Raw genomic sequence first — 16,849 nt, forward strand, 5'->3', positions numbered from 1 at the left:
GGGTGGGTACTAACGTGGCAGGAAGGCTGTGGTCAGTTTCATTTCCTCCCTTCTCTGGGCTGGAGCCAGCTGGGAGAGGGCGGTATCAGCTACAGCTTGGAAGATTCAAGCACAAGTGCGCGCACATGCTTGTTGCTAAAATGCAGCACCTGGGAGAGAGTCAGAAAAATCAGCCAACCTGAGGATACATGAAGGCCTCAGTCCCTCTGCGTCCCACTGGGGAACGTGAACGATGTTATTGTTATTATAATGATTACTCACAAACCTGGGGCTTGAACGCCAGGCCTTGCACTGAGCTGCATCCCCAGCCCTTTTTTATTTTGAGACATGGTCTCGCTAAATCTCTTTGTAGTCCAGGCTGGGCTAAAACTTGTGACTATCCTGGGTCAGACTCCCAGAGGGCTGGGATTACGAGCCTGTGCCTGGCCGGATGGTACTGTTGTTAAAAATGGTTGCGTGATCTTGGCAAAATCACGTCACGCCCTCCTGGCCTCAGTTGCCCCATCTTTGGTGCCGCCGGGGGCATCTCCCCCTCACAGGCTCCCCCACCCCAGTGAGGTCACACAGAGCACCGGGCATCGTGGTGAACAAACGTTGGCTTTTGTGACTATTTGGGAGAAAGTGGAGGCCGTGTGGGTGGCTGCTAAGTTGACTTCCTCATCTGCGAGGCTGCCTTAGAAGGGACTGCTGCTGGGAGGGGCTTTCCCAGCTCCACGGAAGAAAGATTCTGTCTTGGACTCATTTCCGAGCTCCGTTCCCACTGTGTCACATTCCTCCCAAAACTTCCAGGAGCTCCCTGTCTGCAGACTGCAGCCAGGACCTTAGCTGGCATTAAAGATGCCTCACAGCCTGGTTCCAACCAGCACATCTCCTTTTCTTCCCCTCACCTCCCTTCAAAACGGGCCAGCGGTTAAGTACGTAGGTTCAAACCCCAGCTCTGTCGCCTACCTGCTGTGTGATCTTGTGGAATTTATCTACCTTCTCTGTGCCCTGGTTTTCCTATCTGTAAGGAGAGAGAGGGAGAGAGGGAGAGAGAGAGAGAGAGAGAGAGAGAGAGCGAGCGAGAGAGAACCTATTTCACTGGTTTGGTCTGAAGATTTAAACAGAGGGAGCACCTAACAGATTGTCAGGGGAGGGCCAGGGTGGGCACACTGCTGCGAGAAACTTTTTCGCTTCTTGCATCCACTGGGCCCTTGATGAATCCCGTGGAGACTCCAGAAACCCCCTTGCCATGCTTTGCCCTTGCCCCTCCTCACTGCTGTCTCTGCCCCAGGAACCCTCACCCAGTGTCCAGGCTCGCACGCCTCCTCCTGCAGGGAGTCCGCAGCGCAGAGTCATATCCGTTCCTCCGTGGCATCTCCTGTTTCCCGTCTGCCATGTACCGGGACTATTTACCTCCCTCTCTCAGCCGCCCGCTGGTCGAAGAGGTCCCCAGACATTCCTCACTGCCAAAGCTCGACCCTCTGCACAGAGCAGGTGTTCAATAAGCACGTCGGGGTTTGGGGCAGGGTTGGCGTTCAGACACCGTGCTCCGTCTGGGTCACTGCGGCTGTTCTTGACTGGAAGCCTTTCTCACTGGAAGGTGCACATTCTGCACCCCAGCACTGCTGCGTGGAGGGCGAGGGCTGGGCAGGAGCACCTGTTCCTTCTAGGCCCCTGCCCCCTGCAGCCGTGTCATAGGCTGAAACAGGTCATCTCCAAATACCTGTGTTCATTAGGGAAATGTTACTAAATACGAAAACTAAGATTCCATCCCACCCAGCTATTCCCCACCTGGATATCTCCCCCGAAGCATCAAAGACAGCACAGGACAGTAAGAAGCACGAGCCCATGTTTACAGCAGCACAATTCACGGTCGCTAAATCTTGGAAGCAGCCTCTAGGTCCATCAACAGGAGAATGGATGAAGAAAAGAGTTCACACACAGCGGAGTACTACTCTGCCATAAAGAAGCTGTCCGTGGGAAAATGGACGCCCCTTGAGACCACAGTGCTAAGTGAAATAAGTCACGCACAGAAGTTTAAATATTTAATATCCCAGAATCAGGAACCCAAAGTATAAACAATTTAAAGAGCAATATAAAAGATGGACACTAGGAAACACACATAGGCCACATGGAGGTGACAAGGGGGTTGGTGAGGCAGAAATGGGAGGGGAGGAAGGGGAAGCAAAAAGGATCAAGATGTGAAATGTGGGAAGTGTGTTTATTATGCATCCCAGACACATACTGATCAAAACGGGAGAAACTCTCACGCTGACGCCCTGACCCCAGAACCTCGGAACGTGCCGGTGTTTGGAGTCAGGGCATAGGGAGAGGAGATTAAGCTCAAAGCAGGTCAAGTAGTGTGGGTCTTACCCCAGTGAAGGGACACAGGGGTGCATGTGCACAGAGGAAAGAGCTCGAGAGGACACAGCGACAGGGAGGAGGCCATCGGCAAGCCGGGGAGGGTCTGGGGAGACCGGCCCAGCTGACCTGGGTCCTGGGTCGGCTCCAGAACTGGGTGAAGACGGGCGGCATGGGCCTCCCAGTCTGGAATTCATTATGGCAGCCTGAGCAGACCAAACAGCAAAAAAGGAAGACGGGCCTGCAGGTCTCAGGGTGAGGGAGGGTGAGAGGAGACCGAGGTTCCCTAAGTGCAGGATCAGAGGACCAGGACAAGGAGGCCAACCCACCACCCCTGAGTAGGAATGATTTCCGCTTTGGGGTGAATCTGTTTTCTCCTCTCCAAGTCTTTTTCTTTTCTTTTTTCTTTCTTTTTTTTTTTTCTTTTTTCTTTTTGGTACTGGGGATAGAACTCCTGACCTTGGGCTTGAAAGCAGGCAGAGGCACCACTGAGCTAAATCCCCCACCTGTTTTTTTTCTCCCCAAAGAATTCCATAACTGTCTACGGAAATGGTTCCATATTTAATGCCAGGATTAGGAAGTCCTTGCTCACTACCAGTTTAAGGGGTAGGTGGCTGGGGTGGAGGCACACACCTGTAATCCCAGCTGTTTGGGAAGCGGAAGCAGGAGGATTACGAATTCAAGGTCAGCCTGGGCAGCTGAGGCTGTGCCTCCCGCTGGCTACGATCCACCTCTGGCTGCTGCTGGGAGCTGGGAATGCCCCCAATCCCACTGCGGTGCGCGGTGAGCACAGAGCAGAGTCCGGATTCCCAAGCAGCAGCATCAAAACGAGATCCAGCCACTGTCACAGGATGTTCTGCAAACGTTTCACTTAAGGCTGGAGTCCACCCGTCGAGGAGTCCCTGGCCCAGGGCCACCCCGCTGGGAGCGAAGGGGCACAGCACGCAGGCAGCGCGAGCGCCCCGCCCCACGGCCCACCTGCTACCTGGGACTTTAAATCCCGGCCCAGTACAAGCTGCTGGCATGGAGAGGCTTTGGGGAGGAAGAGAGCATAGCGAGTCCTAATCTCTGATCACCCGGAGCTCAGCATCCGGATCTGGCCTGCAGCCCTCTCAAGTCCAAGGGCGCCTAGGAGAGGGACTGGCGCTGGCCTGGTGGTCATTCCTGTTCAGGGCAGTTGCGCTCCATGGCTCTGAGCCCAGTGCAGCCCCACAGTGCAGCAGTGACAGCTATCTGTGGGGCGTGGCCTGTCCCCTCCCACCTCGTGGCTTCAGGCCTCAAACTGGGGGTCTGGGCCCACCCAAGCCCGCCCGTACTGAGGCTCCCTGCAGCAGCTGAGGCAAGACCTCCTCGGAAGAGCCCTGGCTGGAAGCAGCACAGGTCAGAGCCCTTGGTGTGAGGAAGAAGTTTCCAACACACAGACACGAAGTTCTGCCTCCTCCCTGCTCCAGTTACGCCCTGGAATTGTCCATTCGAGCCTGAGGAAACTGCTCCAGTCTGGTTAAACAGTTTGGCTGAGGAAGCCACCCAAGACCCTATTCTCTGCTTGAGAACTGGCTGTCAGGGAATCTGTCCTCCAAGGGAATGAAAGCCCACTGGGCCTGTGTCCAGGCACAGATGAGAGCAGCGGACAGGGGCCACCGCCACAGACCCCAGGTGCTTGCTAGGGAAGCAGAGCCTCAGGCCCCTCCCACCCCCAGAATCAGAAACTCGGGGTTCTGGCAAGCAGTCGCCTTGTGTCCACCTCCCAGGAACTAGAGGCCGTGCTAAGATCTGAGAACCACTGCCCTGTGGCCTTACAGCTCAAAGGCTGACACCGAGACTGGCGGCAGCGGTCGTTAGAGATTCAAAATTCAGACTCCACTCAGCCTCTGGGTTAGAATCTGCGCCTTCATTTTTCACTCATTTTTGGTGCTGGGGACGGAATCCAGGGCCTCTGTCACAGAATTCAGTGCTCTATCCGTGAGCTACAGCCTAGCCGGTGTCTGTGTCTTAACCAGACTCCTGGTGACGTGGAATATTACAGTTTGAGAAGGGCTGGCCTCGAGTCAGACAGAGGCATCAAACTCTAATGCTTTGGGGGCCAGGAAGGTGATCTCGCAAAGCCCACCAGATCCAGCCGATTATTACCATCTGGATCTGGGAGCTCAGGAGGACTCAGTCTCGAAGTGTTTTGAGAGAAATCTGAAACCCAGACATCAAAATGAAATTTGCCCATTTAAAATAGTAGAAGCCAGGCAAGGTGGTACAATCCTATAATTTTAGCTATTTGGGAGGAAGATCACAAATTCAAGTCTAGCCTGAGTAACTTAACAAGACGCTGTTTAGAAATAAACTTTAAAACAACAGGGACATAGCTCAGTGGTAAAGCACTTTCTTAGCACGTGCAAGGCCCTCAATGCAATCCCAGTACTGCCAAAACAAAACAAGTTACTGGGGCTAGGAGGGTAGCACAATGGTAAAAGCCCATGCTTAGCATGTTTGAGGACCCGGGTTTGATCCCCAGCACCCACCCTCAACAAAAATTGCTACACAGAACACACAAAATAAGGCGTGAGGGGCACATGCTTGGGACGTCGCCCACTGGTGCGGGGGCCTCAGACTCCGGGCCAGCTTTTGGGTTATGGGAAGGGGCAGCTGGCCTCGCTCTGCCAGGGCACACATGGAGGGGAAACCTGGGGCCGTTCTCCAGTGCCGGTGCCTGGTGGACCCATCTGCAGATCTCTAAACACTGCTGCCTGGCTCCCCCAGACACGCAGATTTCCGTGGTCGTGGTGTGACAGAAACACAAGCGTTCGCAAAACTCCCTAGGGAATTCAACCGTGTTGCAGGTTTGGGAACTGCTGGCCACAGCAGGGGTCAGCAAACTTGTTAGGTAAGAGCCTAGCATTGATATTTGAGAGCTTTGTGTGTGTTTGTATTTGAGGGTCATACGACACTGAATTTTGATGCACATCATTTGCATGTGTCATGAACATTTTTTTTCTTTTGAAGTGGTACCAGGCACTGAACTCAAGGCCTTTCCTATAGCTCAAGTCCTTTTTGAAATATTTATTTTAAATTTTGAGACAGGTGCTCACTAAATTGTTAAACTGCCCAGGCTGGGCTTGAGCAAATGATCCTCCTGCCTCAGCCTCCCAGAGTGCTGGGATCCAGGCATGCACTGCCATAGTGGGCTTCTCTTGGGCTTTTCCAACTGTATAAAAACCATCCTTAGCTCACAGGCTGCACAAAAAGGGGCAGTCAAGCAAAGCCGGCCGGCCCATGAGTTGTCGTTTGCAGGCCCCTGGGCTAGGGCCACCCTGGGCCCTCTCCGTCCTGGCCTCATCTGCGCAGGGACCCTGCACGGCCTCCGAGCCTGAGAGCACTTGACCCCAGGGAGGCGAAGCTGACAAGGCCCTTGGAGCCCTGACCACTCCAGCTCTGTTTGCTGACCCCCATCGCCCTGGCAGAATGTCGGGGAGCGAGTGGCTTCCAGACCGACCTCCCTGCCTGTGATTTCACTGAACCTTGGCATGAAGGGCTAAGGCAGCATTCACAGGCAGCAGGCTCAGTGTTTGATCCTGGTGATCTCATTTCCTTCTCGTGGCCAGGGAGAGCTAGTGTTGTTGCCACATGTATTACTATGCACGAGGCAGAGAGGCCAAGTGATCTGCCTCAAGTCACATAGTGAGAGTGACCCAGCAGAATTAAATCCATGTGTGAACAAATAAAAATCTTCCGCCATCACCAGTCACCATAATGCTCAGACACAACCTTTTCAGGGACAGCGACAAACCAACCCGGGCCCTTTGGATATTTCTGTTTGTTTTGAGACAGGGTCTCCCTAGGCAGTTCAGGCTTGCCTTGAACTCACAGCAATCCTCCTGCCTCAGCTTCCTAAGTGCTAAGCTTACAGGCATGCACCACCACACCCAGCTGGCTCTTTGGGTCTTAACTGGCATGAACACACCATCCAACCCTCCTCTGTGTGGACCTGGAGCTGATGCACACAAGGTCATTCTGTACCTTCTCCAGGAAGGAGTGTCTAGCTTCCTAAGTTGTGCACTGCACAATTCAAGGGGGCATACTTCACAATGGAGTGCATGTTGTATGGCACACAGACACAGGCCTGGGGGCTGGAGGTAGACACTCAGGGTTGCCTGGCATAGGATCAACCTTAGGTGCCCACCTTTATTTCTGTTCAGAAACAAATCATCAAAGCAGGAGAAGAGTCCAGAAGGAAATGTCACTGTGCATGGTGGGGTCTGTGCTGGCAGCTCGAGGGACCTCCCCAAGCCAGCCTGGGAGAGGCCTGGTCCCTGCACGCTCTCAGCCCAGCTCTGGCCTCTCAGCTCTCCTGCAGGCCCAGGCTCTGCTCTTCCCCACCCCGTGGAATCATGGGAGGAAGTAGTCCCTTAGTGGCCTCTGCTCCCCGCCACCATTCCTTCCCGTGCAGGGCAGCACCTGCTTCTTCAAATCTGGGCTGCTGGGAACTCGGAGCCGGAAGCCCCAAGCAATTCCCTTAACTGCTGCCTCCCCCACCAGAATATTTTCCTGTGTTTGCTTTGCTTTTATGACTCGAGCCAGGCCCTCAGCCAGGGCTTTGTCCGCTCAGCTCAGGTAGCCTTTCCCAAAGCCCTAGTAGGCAGGAACGGAGGCCGCCGCTGCTTTACGGGCCTTGGAGGTCCAGAGCCCTGGAGTCACAGAGCTTGAAGGGGCAGAGATAGGAGTAAATTGGGATCTCCCAGAGGTCAGAGTCCTCATCCTTTGGCATCTATCTAGGGAGTGGAGACATCATGTCCTCCTTCTCTGTTTCCCCATCCCTGGGCTGGCTTCTGGGTCTGAGAAGCTGTGTGAGTGACCAGAAGGTTGCTATGGTGACAGTCACAGGGACAATGATGATGAAGGGCTGGGGATGAAAGGCATCAATCCAAGACAGAACAGGAAAGCCGGTGGGCAGCGTGTGCTCCTGTGGCCCCATTTCCCAGCAGCCTCTGCGTCAGGCTTTGCCTTTCTGAGCCCTGGGCCCTGGCCCCACATGCCCCGTATTGTATCATGGTCTCACATCTGGTTAATCACTTGCAGTCACCAAGTTCCAACAGGCAGGGATAGCGAAGCGAGGCTGACCCCACTGCACCACCTCCTCCCATACACGGGGCCTCGGGCCTGAGTGATCTCCCAGTCCTGCCCCACACTCCGCCACTCTCCTGACCCGGCAGGACTTAATCGATGGGCCAGTGGCCGTGCAGCTAAGCGGGGTGTGCCCCTGCCTCCCTGACCTCTCACAGGGTCCCTGTGCATTGGGGGTGGGAGAGAAGGGGGTGGGGGACACAGAAGGCGCTGGGCCCCAATGCCAGCCTGGGCACCTGCCTTCACTTCACCACTACGCAGAGGCGGAAGTCTGGGAGATCTGAACCCCCAAACCTCCGAGCTTTGAGGACAGGAATCATCTGCCCAGGCAGCCTGGGCTAAACCGGCCCCAGGAACCCTTCTGCTATGGGTGAACCCACTGCAGCCCCTTCCACACCTTGGGTTTACGCAGCCCAGGAGGGAGGGGTGTCCGTGGGTGCAGGAGGCCAGGCCTGCTGGCTCCTCTTCCTGCCTTTCCCTCCGTTTCCTGTCTCCTCCCCTCTCCTCTCACCCTTCCTCCCTGCTCCATTATTGATCACCTACTGCCACCTGCCAGACCTGTGTCTAACCAATTTCCAGCCCCCCCATCTCTAATACGTCCTCCTCAGGCTGTCTTCAAAGAAGTCCCCAGCCTCAGACCCAGCGGCTTCTCAGGATTCCTCTCAGTACTCAAATCCAAGCCTCCACCATCTAACCCTTTTCCCTGCGGTACAGACCTCTAGCAGGGCAAAGCGGACCCCTCCTGGGTAGGGAGCGGGCCTGATGTTTTCCAAGTACAATTCAAACTCCTAGGCTAGATCAGAGAATCACTGGAGCCCACCAAAGCCCTACAGAAGGGCCCCGGTTTACGATCTGGCCTCCCCTTAACACCAGAGACAGAGCCAAATCCGGAGTCTTCCTGAGGACACAACCGGCTTCCCAGAGCTTGGTCTTTCTTCCCGAGCACGGCTTGGGAATGAGTTCTCCAGCACTCAAGGGGAAACAAGGTTGCTTGGATTTGTCCTGGAGGTCAGCAGGGAAGGGGCCATGTTTGTCAAGGGGTCCCCAAATCCCCAGACCCCGACACTCAAGACTTCCCCAGTCAGCGGGTCCTGGGGAGGAGGAGAAAGGTGGGCAGGACTCCAGCTGTGGCCACCCAGGCACCTGCGCTCCTGCCTGCTTCCCGACCAAACTCTCAGCAAGCCCACCACCTCTGCGAACCCCGCAGGTGCAACTGAGCCTTGGGAAGGCATTTTGTCTAGGATGCATTTCCTTACTATAAAAAATAAATTTCCCCTTTAAAGACCATCCCCACTGGAGGAAAGATAGCCTCTTTAATAAATGGTGTTGGAAAAACTGGATCTCAACCTGCCAAAGATTAAAACTAGACCCTTATCTTTCACCATGCACTAAAGTAAAATCCAAGTGGATTAAAGATCTAAATATTAAAACAAACACTGAACTTGCTGGAAGATAAGTTAGGCAGAACTCTGGAAGACATTGGCATAGGAAAAGACTTTATGAACAAATCCTCAGTAGCATGGGAACTAGCAGAATGAATCAACAACTGGGATCTCATCTTATTAAAAAGCTTCTGCTCTGCAAAAGAAGCCATCAACAGAACTAAGAGACAACCTACAATGTGGGAAAAAAATTTTTACCAGCTGCTCCTTAGACAAAGGACTATTATCTAGAATATATAAAGAACTCAAAATAATCAGCCCCCAAATATAAAGACCCAATTCAAAACTGGGCATCTGAAATGAACAGACACTTCTCAGACAAAGAAGTAAAAGCAGCAAGTAAATATATGAAAAAATGTTCCACATCACTGGTCATTCGAGAGGTGCAGATGACAACAACACAGATTCCACCTCACCCCACAAAGAATGGCTGCTATCAAGAAATCAACCAACGGCAAATGTTGGCGGGTTGTGGGGAGAAAGGAATCCTTCTGCATTGTTGGTGGGAGTGCAGACTGGTGCAACCACCATGGAAATCAATATGGAGATACCTCAAAGAGCTGGGACTAGAGATTCCATTGGACCCAGCCATCCCTCTGCTGGGTATCTTTCCAAAAGAATTAAAAGAAACATACCACAGTGATATATGTGCACCCATGTTTATAGCAGCACAGTTTGCAATAGCTAAAACTTGGAAACAGCCCATTTGCCCATCTGTTGGAAACTGGATAAAGAAGATGTGGTTTTTCTATAAAATGGAATACTACTCAGCCATAAAGAATGAGAAATTAGATTCATTCATAGGAAAATGGATACATATTGAGGATATACTCTTAAGTGAAATAAATAAGTCACACATGTGTAAATACTGAATAGTCTCTCTGGTGTGAAAAGCTATAATAGTACATAAGACCGTAATGAGATAACTGACCATGTGAAATAGGAAGAAAAGGGCTAAAGGTAAAGGGAAAATGGGAAGGGTAGGGGAAAGGTAATAAGGGAAAAGAAAAAAGATATGAAAAAATGGAAATAAAGTGTTTGTAAATGGGTAGGGGAGGAGGGGGTGAAGGGAGGACACAGACAAGGGGAAAAAAAAATGAGAACCAAGTCCTGTCATGTAAAGGTACAAGATCCCAATAATGAATGTAATTGTACTGTATACCTAAATGTACCAATAAACTCAATAAAAGAAAAAAATTTTAAAAAATTTCTAAGGCTTTCAGTCTTCTTCAAGTTTATTAAAATAAAAAACCCCATTTATTTAGGACTTTCTGTGGGGCTTTGCATTGTTCTAAGTATTTGATACATTTAGTCTTTGTAACATTCCTCATGAGATGAGAATTATTTTCATTACTGTTTTATAAATGAGAGAACTGAAGCACAGAGATATCAGTAACTTTCCTGAGTCACACAGCTATGGGGTAAAACCAGGATTCTATCTCTGTACTTGGAAGGCCTGGGAGAAGCATGACCACATCTTTTATATCACCCCACCCTCCAAGATTTTGTCTGACTCGACGTTTTGTAACTTACATCTGGGAAATGCGTATTTTTAACAGTTTGCCAATACAGTGATATGAAAATACAGACTTGTTGCTTCCATACATAACCCTGACAACCACTTTGTTTGAACTCTGGTCTTAGGACCTGGTCCAGGGGTGACTTCTCTGCCCTGCTCTCCCGATCCCGGCCCTGGAACAATCCCAGGCACACAGCGAGGTGTGGGGGCTGTGGATAATGCATTTTAATCCACACAGGCCAGCACTCCTCGACAGCCCCAAGAAACCTCATGGTAAAGCCCTTACGTTCATTTTCTTTTGAGTCATTCCTATTTTCTTTAGCGTGGCGAAATGTATACCACGGAATTCACCATTTGAAGCCAAGCACACAAACCCAAGGGCACTGACAGCACTTACAGTGGCGTTGCAGTCATCACCACGATCCATTTCCAAACCCTGAAACAAGCACCCCCAGCACAACGGACCTCTGTCCCAGTAAATGACAAGTCCCCACCACCGCCCGACAGCACCGGCTACTTCTAGGGCTGCGGAAAAGCGGGGTCCTATAGCTTTTACCTCTTTGTGACCAAAGCCCCTACTTCCGAAAAAAATTCATTTTTATTTGCAACCTGACTTATAATTTGGGTAACCTTAAGGGGGGTTTGCCTCACTAGTGTTATGCTTGCTTAAATAAGAAGAAGGTGTAGTTGGCTACAGTTTATAAATATAAATATAATGTAATATGCTAAAATTTGGGGGTGGAAAAAAATCCAAGAGTACCACATTGCACACGGTGAAGAATTTCCTCTGTCTCACATGAGGGCATCAGTTTCACATCTGCAAAGGCAACCACTCTGGCTAGCTCCTGGCGTAGGCTCGGGAGTTTAGTGACACACACATGCACACCGAGGACTCTTCCACAACTCACACTTCCGGTACCTCTGGGAGGTGGCTTCCCACCTGGGTACAGAGTGGGGCTGACTTCCTTCCGGGGGCCACATCCTGTTCTCTTGAGTGGCTGTTCTCCTAGCCAAGCACAGCGCTTGGTCCCTTTCTGATGAATGTTTAGAAAGCCTCCTTCCCTTAGCTCTGACAAACAGCACCAAACAGCCCTGTGCCAGCCAAGGATGCCCACCGGCTAAATCCTAGGGGTGAAGTGGCAGGTTCCTGGGGAGGTGCTTGGGCAGTGCCCCCACCGGGGGCTACGCTGGGGTCTGGAAGGCCCCTGAAAGCTCTGTGGGCACCTGGGTGCTGTAGGAAGGTGGTGGGAACTTGAGGGGTTGGGGCCTCAGGAGGAAGCAGTTATGGGCGGAGGCCTTGAGGGCGAATAGTGGTCCACGGGCCCCTGCCCCTCTTGCTTCCCAGGGCCCTGAGGTGAGGCCATTGCTGGGCCACTCCTTCCCCCCTGTGAGGTTCTGCCTCATCACAGACCCACAGGAAACAGGGCCAAGCAACTTCGGGCTGTAACCTCAAGCCAAAATAACCCTCCCTCCTTTTAAGTTTTTTATCTCAGGCATTTTGTCACAGCAACAGGTATGCCCAACCCGTCGGAGTGAGATTTCTCCACATGCTTTCTGCGCCTGAACATCACTCAGGAGGTGGACAGCTGGGAGACTCCTTGTGGCTTTACTTTGTATTTCTTTCTCTCCCTTTTCTTGCTTTTGGGGAGTGCGGTTGAGAATCTCTCTCTGAATTCAGTTTGTACTTCTGGTGTTCTGTGCTCAGCCCAATCCTACCTCCCTCCACCCTGTTTTTTGATGTGGTGGTTGGTCTTCAATTTTTTTTGTGTGTGTTTATGGTACTGAGGATTGAACTCAGGACCTTGTGCTTGCCAGGCAGGCATGCTGCCACCAAGCTAAATCCCCAGCCCTGTTGGTCTTTGACTTGCATATGCTCTTTATCAGTAGAAAGAGCTCTTTGTCCTAACTGGGCAGATAGTTTTACTAGTACAGCACGCCTGGGCTTAGGAGGGATTTAGTTGTTTGCCGTCACGCAGAACACATTAACTCAACAGGCAGCCCAAGCAATCCTTACCTTTAAGGCAAGGCTGCATTTTGCCACCTTTTCTGGGGGATGGCGTTTGCAATGAACTGCATCCCTAGCCCTTTACTATTTATTTATTTTTTTTGAGATGGTCTTGCTGGGCATGGACTTGTGATCCTTCTGCCTCAGCCTTCTGGATGACTGGCATTACAGGCCTGCGCCACCATGTTGGACTCTGCTCATTATTCATGAAGGCTTTGGAGAGGATTCCTCCGCAGGATGTGACTGTCCCCAGCCTAGGCTTGCCTATCTGCCCCTGCCTTGGGTCCCTTTGCTGCTCCTCTTGTAGAGTCCTGGGATTGTCCCCAGTGCTGAGAACTTGGGCCTGGACACATTCTCACGGGGACACAGGAGGGAGACTCTACAGGGCCCAGGCTCAGAGGGGCCCTCATGATGGGCATGCCTTACTGGGAAATAGACCCTTTAAAAGTCAGGGTTCATTCCAGGCCCTCAAAGTGGGCAGGTGGAGGCTGAAAGCCAGAAAAGAGAACAAGTTCTAAATGGCAGACTCTAACAGACACCAGCCCAGCATCTCCACAGCCAGTCACCTTTCCTATCTATAAAGAAACAGGACCTTGTGGGCTCCGACCCTTCATGCCTTCTCATGTGTATCCTCTTGGGGACACAGTTCTCACCGTGGTGGCCTCTCTTCTAGGGTGGGGTGGATGTGCTTGGCGGGATAGCATCACATTCCTGAGGCTCTGGGGGCTGCTTGTGCTGCTTTTGGGGTCCACACGCCAGACCCCCTGGGCTGCTGCATCACTCCCTGGGTTCTCTGCTCAGAGGGCCGGAGCAGCACAGGTGACCACAGCGACGGCGGGGAGCTGGTCCCAAGCTGCGGCCTGGCGCTTACGCTCCCATCTGAGCCTCCCACAGGGCTGTGCAGCCGTCTTTGCCAGCAGGGTCTCCACTTTACAGTGAGAAACCTGGGGCTCAGAGAGGGCACCCAGGCTTTCAGTGGACAGACATGACGTCTGCCCAGCCACACCATGGACCCACTGCAAGATTCCGGGAGTGGCTAAGCCTCCTGCAGCCTCCGTGTACCTCAGGAAACGGGGACCACAAACCCTGATTCCTAGCGGTGCTGTGAGGACTCCAGGGTGGTGACTACAGGAGCAGAGGCACACACAAAGTGCCTGAGAAGCTCCTACCAGTCCTCACAGGACGGCTACAGCAGGAACGCAGACCACAGCATGTACTACCAGTACAGATAAAGGCCCTCGCGGGCTGCGGCCTCCTCTCCTGCGCTTCCGCCTGCCCGCCGGCCAGACGATTCAGTTCGACACATCACAGTTACCACGTCAGCCGGCCCTCCGGCCGCCCCACCCGTCCACGTTGCTGTGTTGTGAGGTGCAGCGGCCCCAGCCGTGCTGTGACCCCTGTATAGCCGTGTTTGGGACTCTGTGTCTTCAGTGGTTTGTTAGTTGCCATTACAGCCTTGTCTGGGTAGAGTTTGAGTTCTTGCCGTTCGGTAACCCCGTCCTTTTACACTTGGTGTTAACGTTGACTTTGTTTGTCTTGAAATAGTTACGGAGGGGATACGTCATCTGTTAATGCTTTTGTGAAGTGAGTTAATTGAGCTTTCTGTATTTTAATGCTTTAGTGTTTCAGTTTTATAAGTGAAGATTTTATTTTTAAAACCAGTGGGAAAGACCGGGGATTTTGTATGTTTGGGTCATTCAGGCAGTAAATCTGAGTTCAGCTGAATGTAGACTAATAAAGAAAAAGTAAAGTGAAAAAAAAAAAAGTGCCTGAGAAATACTCATCCCCTTCCTTGCTCCAGCTCCACCCCGAGCACGAGACTGTCTCCCCATCATGCTCCGCCTCGCCTCCTGCTCATCCTCTTGCAGGGTCACTATTTGTCACTTCTTAGACACGCTTTGCCTGGTTGTGTGGTGGGGCTTAGGTAAAGGCTGCTTTCCCTGCGCAGAGTGCCTTTCTCACTCGCTGGCTCCAGCAGAACTCCTAGGCATCCTTCACAAAGCCCCTTCCTCTTGGGAACCTTCCTTGCAAAGGCCCTTCTGTGCTTGGGCGGAGAAAGGTACGTAGCAGGGCAACATCAGCTCTGCAGGTCACAGCACTCCACAGGGAGTGCGGGTGGGAAAGTGAGCTGTGTGCTGGCCAGGTTGACTGACACCACCTTATCAGCGTCCACATCGGCAAGACGTGCCATCTACCATGGTTCTCAGAGGCTGTGTGTGTTGACTTACTCACTTAATGTCTAAAATAACCCTCTGAGGCAGGTGCTGCTCATTGTCCCTGTTTTACTTACGAGGACACAGAAATCACCTACAACTGCACAGCTGGGAGATAGCCTGGCTGGGGAATCCCTCTCGTTAATGTGTACTTTCTTCTCCTCCTTGCCAGTGCAGGGTGGCTTGGGTGGGGCCTGCAGCACACTGTGTGCCTGCCCCACCTAAGGCACAGCCGGATGTGGGCCTGGAGTTGCCAGCTTTTCTGATTTCTCCAGAGGATCCAGCATGCAGAGCTTCATCTGACATCTCCCACATTTAAAAGTCTTAGGAATAGTTTAAAATTGTACTAGGGGCATGTGCCTCACACAAGTTGCTCACAGGTCTTCTTTGTGACCTCTTCTCTCCCTTGTATTTTGAGGTGGGTGCCTTAGCTCACCGCATTTCTGTGTCTTTGCTCAGGACCAGGCGCCTGGGAGACCCTTCGCAAGGACCCTGGTTTGGTCAGACCCCATGTCAGACTGGGCTTGCGACTCTGAGCGGAAAGATCTTCCTTGAGCCCCCTCTCAGTGCTTGGTGTTCTGACTGCGCTTGGGGTGCGGAAGAGAAACCTATGGTGCCTCTGGGCATCACCCCACTACAGGGCCACTGGGGGGTCTTGAAGACCAGACTTCCTGCTTGAGCAGAAACATTGCTTACACCACCCCATTACTCCACTTAAGGGTCTGGAGAGGGGGCCGTTACCCAGTCCATTTTACAGATGAGGTAAGCATGCACACAAAGGGGGAGGAAACCGCCTAGATCAGGAAGTGATGAAGCTGGGACTCTAACGAAGGTATCTTTGACAAGCGTCCTGGCAAACTCCGGGTGGTCCTGTCACACATTCCAAAGCAGACACTCTCCTTATGTGCTTGTCTGGGCCTGCAAACAGGGCCCTGGCACTCCACTTGGGCAGCCCGCGGTACATATGCATGCCTGTGCCTGTGTGTGTTGTGTATGTGTCCGGATGCATGTGCACACACAGTGGGTACCTGTGCACATACACAGGTCTCTGAGTGTGCAGCAACAGAGAAGGGGCCTCGTCCCCCAAATTCTGATCCTATGAAGTTCGCTCAGAACAAAGTGCAGGAAACTGAACTTCACCCAAAGAGCCTATTCATAGGAGAGTTTGTCAGACATTGTGGCTCATGCCTGTAAGCCCAGCACTCCGGGAATCTGGGGCAGGAGGATCACAAATTCAAGTCTAGCTTAGTGACTTAGTGAGACTGTCAAAAAAATATATATATAAATAAATAAATACATAAAGCCTCGGGGATATAGCTCTGTGTGAAGGCCCCAGGTTGAGTCCCCAGTGCTGGAAAAACAAAACAAAAACCAACAAAAAACCAGAAGAGTCTAAAAGAAAAATCAGTCCCAAATTTGGTGACCTACAGTATAAATAAATGGACTAGATTTATATGTAGCAATGTGGATGCTTCTGGAGGATATAACGGGGGAGGGTGTGAATGATGTGGACGGAATCATTCCTAACACACCTGCCCACCACACTCCTCGGTGTCCTGCATCTTTTCCGGGGCAAGGACGCCTGGCTGCACAGGCTTGGGAAAGACCCGCAGGAACGCCCCGCGGAAGCTGGAGGAGCCGGGTCGGAAGGTTTCTGAAGTGGAGGAGCCGGGTTGGGAAGTGGAGGAGCCGGGTTGGAAAGTTTCGGAAGAGAGGGAAAGACAGCAGGCGGGTAGGTTGGACAACTAGGGGTCTCTGCCAGCCGGGCTCAGGCAGGTCCTGGGGCTGGCAGCGCCCCTACAGCTCGCTCCGTCCCAAGAGCTGGGGGAGAGCCGTTCTTCGCTCGGACGGAACGAATCCCGCTGTTTCCCTCGTAAGCCGCGCGCCTCAGTTTCCCCTCCAGGCTCGGGTATCCCCCATTCTCCCCACGTGTGCAGGACACCTGAGTGACACGACCTTCTCGGGACGCGAACGTAGCGCCGAGCCCCAGCGCCAGCGGCTCCCCGGCTCTGCACGAAGCGGACGCTGGGCGAATGAATCGACGCCCCCTGGAGACGCGATGCCCCGGGCTCGGGTCGGCCCGCCCGGGTTCAAATCTGCTCTCGGTCCCGCTTCCTGGGACCGCGGAAGAGTTTCCAGGCCCTGGCCTTGCAGCGGGGACACCACGAGATCCGCCAGGGCGACACCGGGGTGACTCGCGCAGCTCGGCGCCCAG

At 52.6% G+C, this 16,849-nt stretch overlaps 1 protein-coding gene across 1 annotated transcript in view; it reads right to left on the reverse strand.

The window, feature by feature from the left end:
• Scnn1b (sodium channel epithelial 1 subunit beta) overlaps positions 1 to 16,849 on the reverse strand; it is a 55,223-nt gene that overhangs the window by 37,048 nt on the left and 1,326 nt on the right. The window lies entirely within an intron of this gene.

Source organism: Fukomys damarensis, unplaced genomic scaffold, assembly GCF_012274545.1.
Source record: "Fukomys damarensis isolate Sample0158 unplaced genomic scaffold, DMR_v1.0_HiC HiC_scaffold_34, whole genome shotgun sequence".
NCBI lineage: Eukaryota > Metazoa > Chordata > Mammalia > Rodentia > Bathyergidae > Fukomys > Fukomys damarensis.